Here is a 7,650-nt window from a genome sequence, read left to right on the forward strand (position 1 = left end):
GACTCTACTGAAACAGGATTGTTTGTGGCAGTGGACTGATCAACATGATAAGGAATTTCTGAAGCTAAAGAATCTTTTGAGCAGCACCCCAGTCTTACAATTTTATGATAAAGATAAACCACTAGTACTGTCAGTGGATAGTTCAAAAGATGGAATGGGAGCTGTACTACTTCAGGAAGGTGCTCCGGTGGCTTATGCATCAAAGACTCTCACGGAGACCCAGAAAAATTATGCACAAATTGAAAAAGAGGCACTGGCAATAGTGTTTGGCTGTCAGCGTTTTCACCAGTATGTGTATGGTCGTGAAATTACAGTTGAGAGTGACCATAAACCACTAGAGGCAATTTTTCAAAAGCCACTAAATAAATGCCCACTACGCCTTCAGAGATTAAGGATAACCTTACAAAATTATAATTTTAGAGTAAAATACAGACCAGGATCACAACTTGTGTTGGCTGATGCTCTTTCTCGAGCTAGCTATATGGACAGGAATTTTGATGTGATGGAATCTGATGTTGAAGCTCAAGTTAACCTTATCAATTACTGTAGCATTACTCCAAAGAAATTTGAAAAGCTTCGTCATGAAACAAAAAGAGATAGAGAGTTACAGTCACTGATTAACATAATAAAGGGAGGTTGGCCAGAACAGAAAAACATGATAGATCCACTAGTCAAACCATATTGGAAGTTTCGTGAAGACCTGAGTGAAGTGAGAGGCATAGTATGTAAAGGTGAACAATTAGTTATTCCCAAGAGCATGAGAGCAGAGACAATTGATAGACTACACTATAATCACATGGGAATCAATAAAACATTATGGAGAGCAAAAGAACATGTTTTTTGGCCTTTCATGGAAAAAGAAATAATTGATGTTGTAAGGAACTGTCCAGCATGCCTAAAGTATCAAAATTCAAATCCAAAAGAAACACTTATTAACAGAGAACTTGCCACAAGACCATGGGAAATTGTCACCACTGATATCTGCCATTTATTTGGTAAAGATTATCTATTAGTAGTAGACACATTTTCACGATTCCCAGAAGTTTATTGTATGAACCAAAACACCACTCATTCCAAAATAGTTGAAACCATGAAATCAATATTTTCCAGACATGGCAAGCCAGAAGTTGTATACTCGGGTAATGATACCCAGTTTGTGAACAAACACTTCCAACAATTTCTAGAAGACTGGGAAATTACACACAAGACGAGCTCTCCACGAAACCCTCAGTCCAATGGTTTCATTGAACGGCATGTACAAACTATCAAAAAATTACTTAAAAAAGCAGTGTATGACTCAAAGGACATCTATCTGACCTTGTTGGAATACAGAAATACACCTTTAGGTCGAGGTATTCCATCCCCAGCACAACTTCTGTATGGTCGTAGGTTGCGAGGGCAAGTGCCCATGAGGAATAATCTCTTGAAACCCAGAATACTTGTAGACAAATTTAGAAAACACCATACGCAAAGACAACAAGTACAAAAACACTATTTTGATAGGAATGCTAGAGATCTAATAGCATTAAGTCCACATGACAGAGTGATGGTGCAAATTGATAAAAGAAACTGGGAGCCTGGTGAAATAATAAAAATAGACAGATATCGACCAAGGTCTTATATTGTGCGCCTAGACAAAGATGGCAAACACTTCATTCGTAATCGAAGATTTTTAAGGAAGTTTGACATTAATAGATTTAGAAACATACAGAATCACTCAAATGAAGTGTTAGATCAACCAATTGAGGAGAAACAGGCTAGTGAACAAGAGGAAAACATGGAAAGCTCCAGTGGTAGAGAGGAAATGAACTCAGAAAATGAGGAGTTGGAAGATCGGGAGGTGAACGGCAATGAGGCTAAGGACTTGACAACTCGAGCAGGTCGGGTGGTCCGTAGGCCATCGCGTTTCAAAGACTTTGTATAAAAGGGGGAGATGTAATGTGTTGTATTAGAAATATTAAAATGTAAATTATTAGTGAGTCCGCCAGGTGGTGATCGTTGCTGATGCATCATGGGAACGGTACCTGAGCGCTCACTTTGATTGTAACGACAAGGCAATAAACATAACAGTCATCTCTTATTAAATGCAATCATAAAATTAAATTCATATTTGTTAATTAATTTATAAGGTCTGGGAAGAAAAGAATCAGCCTAGAGTGGGACTCAAACCCACAACTGCAACTTATTGTGACGATGCATTGCCAGTTACACAACCAAGACCTCTGTGTCATCTTCACTTTCAGAACTGTTAATTTAGATGTAACCATACTAATTACTTAAGTAAAAGACTGGATGGAGGTTAAGTAACATAAATGCACTTAAGGGCATATGCAGAGGGAGTGCTTATGGTACTGCAGCATACCTTGATACCAATGTAATGCAATCTTTGTTTACTTCAAAATAAAAAATAAATATAACCAAGAATGCGCTGAAAGAAACAGAAGGTGCAAACCAACCTGGGTTCCAAGGAATTAGGAACCTTTTACAACGTTTATTCTATTACTTCAATATAATATAATAATTTGCTATAGAGTCCCAATACTAATTTTTTCCTAGGCCTCCATTTTCCTTTTAGCAGCCGTGATGACTTCAGTTAGATAGGTTAAATAATTAAAATAATTCTAAAGTAATTGTGAGCAATATTTTCCAAAAAACTACAAGGAACATGTGCCTTGATCCCTCAAATCTGCCTTAAACAATACCCATATTCTGAAAATCATGGACACGGCACTGAATTCACCAGTAAGAAAGTAAAGGCATCATAAAAATTTTATTCAATTAATAAAGAAATAAACAAAACTAAATTTATAACTTACTATTAAAAGTTTTCAATTGAAAAGATGTCAACTTCTTTTCTGGGTTTTTTGTTATCTTCAGTTGTAAATCACCTTTTATTAATGTCTTTACCAATACATTTCTGCCAGTGGCAATTTGTCCATGGAAGTTGTGGAAGTGCAGCTTCCCTTCTATTTCCTAAAATATAAATACATTTTGCACAGTTATTTTCATATTTTAACATACTTTGAATTATTTAAAATCAATATTTTATTATAACCACATTATGTATCTTATTACAAGTTTTAATAACTCCTCAAAAAACATCGGACTACAAGTAAATCTTCCAGTCAAAACCTAATAACCGGTGCAAACCAATTATATTTTATGGCGAACGTTTTCGGACACTTCACTGTGACCTTCCTCAAGCCTTCCTGTCTTCTTAAACGATTTTCTTAAATGATTTTCGAACAACCAAACTCTTATTTCCGTTACACACGTGCCAACCACACAAATCGAAAATCGATTTGTGCGGTTTTTCGATTCGAAAATTTTTCGATTTGTGCGGTTGGCACGTGCGTAACGGAAATAAGAGTTTGGTTGTTCAAAAATCATTTAAGAAAATCATTTAAGAAGACAGGAAGGCTTGAGGAAGGTCACAGTGAAGTGTCCGAAAACGTTCGCCATAAAATATAATTGGTTTGCACCGGTTATTAGGTTTTGACTGGAAGTATTACAAATTTTATACTACATGCGAAAAACAATGATAAGATTACTATTGTATATTCAAATATAGATTCGTACAGTATATGCATATTCCCAATGGAAGTACCAGTCAAATACGGGATAGCTTCCATGGGAAAATATTTGAATTGTGTAAAGCAGCCAGATTATACACATTTGCACATGCGCTTTATAGAGCACCAACCTCGCGGTTTAGCTCGTGGATGCTACACATCAAAATATCACATAACACTCTGAATGATTCTATCCATGGCTGGCACAGCTTCCCTATCGTCAAATGTCACTGCACGCCACTGATTTCTGCAAGCTTTTTCAACCTTTTCCCTGTGGTGATTCGTGGCAAGGTAATATGTTCCGCGAACGGACCGATACAAAATAAACGAATCAGATTATACTTTTAACAAGATATGATTTTTTATTTTTGCCAGAAAAGAACAAAACAGGTTCTTTGCGGATCCCAACTTCACAAAGTAAAACGTCGTACAGGCATTCTGTCCCTCAGTATACAACAAAGGACGCGTTAAAAACGAAACCTGACAAAGTCCGACGTGTGAAGACCTAAAAACTAAGCTTATCTTACTTATAACTAGAAGAGAAGAAAAGTGAAATTAGGTGGAGGTAGAAATAGAAAAAGAAGGAAATACCCGGGATTTTCTTTTCTTAGTGTCTCTACTTTGATGGGACACCGCTCTTGAGTCCTGCTTGATTATTATGAACCTTCCGATCTCTCAGTGAACTTCTCGTTCTTCCGTAGTTTGCTTTAGCTCTCCCTACGATAGCCTCGAAAATTCCCTTCCTTTCTTAGGCCTGACTTTTTCGGCTCGTAGTCTTCGTTACTTTTCTTTCTGCTCTTACCCTATGCACACCGTTTGAGCTCAATCCTTTTCTCTGCTCTCTCTCTCCGCAGTCAAGTCTAAAAGTGACTCCCCCGCTCTCTCCGAAGCCCTCAGGATCTTGCTCTTCTATTGTTTTCGTTGTTTACTTCTTTGAAACTGTAATCCCACCCAGAGGGTACAGGAAGTGGAAAGGAAAGTTTTAGAGGATAGACAAGACAAAGAGACAAAAGAATTACTAAAACTAACTTATATTACATATAAAAATATAAATACGCGAAAAATGTGGCCGATGGCCATACCCCAATAATTATTGTGTCTTTCCTTGCATACTTTCTTCAGTTTATTCAATGGCTTTAATTAAAATATTTAAATAAAAATAAAAATATTTAAAATAAAATAAAATATGTCTAACTATTTAAATATTTAAAAGTATGACAATTATGCAAAGAAATCATTCAGAAACTGATTATTAAAAACTTTCACACAATACTTAAACACTTTTTGGCAGTCTATGAAAAGAATAGACTTGGATACTAACCAATGAGCATCAGCCACTGATCATTTAGTTGTGGCAAGTTACTTTCATTTTCTTCCTCATTTATCATTATACATGTTATCGCCATTATGCAATCTTTGGCTCAAAAGACATTCCATGGCAGATATTTCTACAATTGTTTTAACAAAACTGAATCAAACAGCTGGTCAGCTTGAGAATACCTCTTTGGGGAGACGGAAGGGTTCATGATTGCCATAGAGAATCAGGTCAAATACTAAAAACTACAGAAAACACATACTCAAAGACACAACACTCACAGATGACACATGCAAAAAATGTCACATCATGCCAGAAGCTATACAACACACCACTTCTGCAAGCTCTTGCACAGACAAGAGCTTGCAACCATAAGTTATTTACATAGACATAATCAAGTAGCAAATATAATACATCAAGAGCTTGCAAAGAAACACAAATTAGTAGACATCCATGAATCATACTACAAAGAAATTCCACAGACAGTATTGGAAAACAACATGCACAAAATGTACTATGACAGAGCCATAATCACAGCTAAAACAATTTACCACAACAGACCAGACATCACACCCATTAACAAACACAATAAAATCACATACATTAGACATATCCATTCCAAACACTCACAATATACAAAACACATGTGCTGAAAAAGTCAGCAAGTACACAGAACTTGCCCAGGAAATAAGGCATCTGTGGAAGATGGATAGGGTGCTTATTGTACACGGGAACTCCGCGCAGCATGTGGTCTGAGGGGTTGAATGAAAATGAATGGGAAAAGAAAAACGAATAGTCGGCACAAGCATTTGGTTTGACAAACAAAGGTTTATTGAGGACAAATACACAATTAAATAATAATACATAATTCAGTCTTGGAGTCCGATCACGTTGCAATCTTAATTCTATTCGATCTTTCCCCTCCTAATTTTCCTTCCTAACGAGAGGCCCTCCTTTACCCGACAAGCATTACAAACCCGACGACAAAAGGTAACAGCAAGTAAAAGTTGGGGAGCAGAGTATACAATAAATTATACAAACTTTCTCTTGTAACACAAAAATCATTGATTACTGTGACACTATGGTTAGTCCTCTTCTTTCTTAGAAGGCGATCCCTTCTTCCCTTCACGTAATTCCCTTGACAGAAACAGATTACGTTTTGGCACCATAACTTCCTCAATCCTAGAACGGTTGATTTACCTATGCCTTGTCCTATTTCTAACAGTCTGCTACATCTTCCGGTTGCCAACACACGAAACCAAAATCCGAAGGAAAAAAGTTCTCTCACATGGGTTACATGCGTTTTTATATCCCCCACTAACTGACATCACACAGTCCCACGTGATCTCACCTTGGGCCAATCATCAATCATATGCCCAGTCAGCAAAGAACTGGTGGTACAGAGGAAGGAAACTGAAAAGGACCCGTAAAAAAACATACACATGACTCGACATAAACGAATAAAACAAAGAATTATAACAAAATAATAATACATAATAGTCGCAAAGCACTATATACCTGTCGTTCTCTCCTCTACAGGTGTCATACCACACATACTACACAAAAGCCTGGGCACATTAAAATTGAATAAAAACACATACATCACACTACAGAAGACCACTATATTGAATACATGTCATATTGTGAGGATATTCCTGAATACAGACACGCACACCGATACACTTTTTAAATTTTTGTTTTGGTTGCTATGTCTTGACTTTGGGTCCAGCATAGTACACAGCCACCAGTTTTAACAGAGTATATCTCGCATAACCCAACATAATAATAATAATTAATTAATTAATAATGACAGAACTCACTTTAATGAAATCAGCCACACAAGCGGTTAATGTTACCTTAGGTTCCGAGATGGCGGCGGTGGGAATTTTTCCCTATCTTGGCGACTGCGGCGGGGAAAAATTTTTTCCCTAGAGTCGTGACGTCGACGCCGTTGAGAATTTTTCCCCGTTCGGTTTCAACCCTGAGATCGACGTTGCCGAGTATCCTGTAACCTCGAAACGGCGACGGTCGTGTGTAAATTTGCGATGGTAGAGGGAGCCTTTTCGTGACGTCGTGCGAGAGTAATATCGGCGGGAAATTCGTAGTTGTGTTACGAACGAATATGCAAATGCTCGATCTGTGACGTGATTTCTGTTCATTTCAATGCAATTTTATGCAAATCGACTAGTTTCCAGTTGGAATCATTTACTACAGTGTTGCAACAAATTGCATATTGGAATATTTGCTGTTTATTTTTCTGGTTACGATATTTCATTTTTTTTCCTCACCACCTACCCGCATTTAGTTTATTGCCAATTATTCGATAATGAGTAGTTTTGCCAATTTGAGTTTCAACGACAAATTTCGGTCGAGTTGCACCACACGTGATTTCTACAAGTTAATGGAAGACGACTTCTTGGAGCTAGGTTTGCCTCCCCGTATCGATAACGCATTGAGATTTTCGAAATTTGCTGTAAAATTAGGCATACAGCCGACCGAGTCCGTTTGCATTCCGTGCGATTCTAAATGCAAATTATATCATCGGAGTAATAGAGAAAGCTGTTTCTTGCGAAGTAGTAAGTGCGGAACGAAAGACTTCTGCCTTTGAAGGAACATTTAAAAGTAATTTTGGCCACATTTCTTGGAGTTGCATTCTGTCGTTTATATGGCCAAGTAGTAATAAATCTGAACAGAGGGAAACGCCAATCGACCAATAAAAGAGCAGCCAAATCGAAAAGAACAGGGAAGAAAAGAGTCGTACCA

The sequence above is a fragment of the Centruroides vittatus genome, unplaced genomic scaffold (assembly GCF_030686945.1).
Source record: "Centruroides vittatus isolate TY-2023 unplaced genomic scaffold, ASM3068694v2 contig_767, whole genome shotgun sequence".
Lineage (NCBI taxonomy): Eukaryota > Metazoa > Arthropoda > Arachnida > Scorpiones > Buthidae > Centruroides > Centruroides vittatus.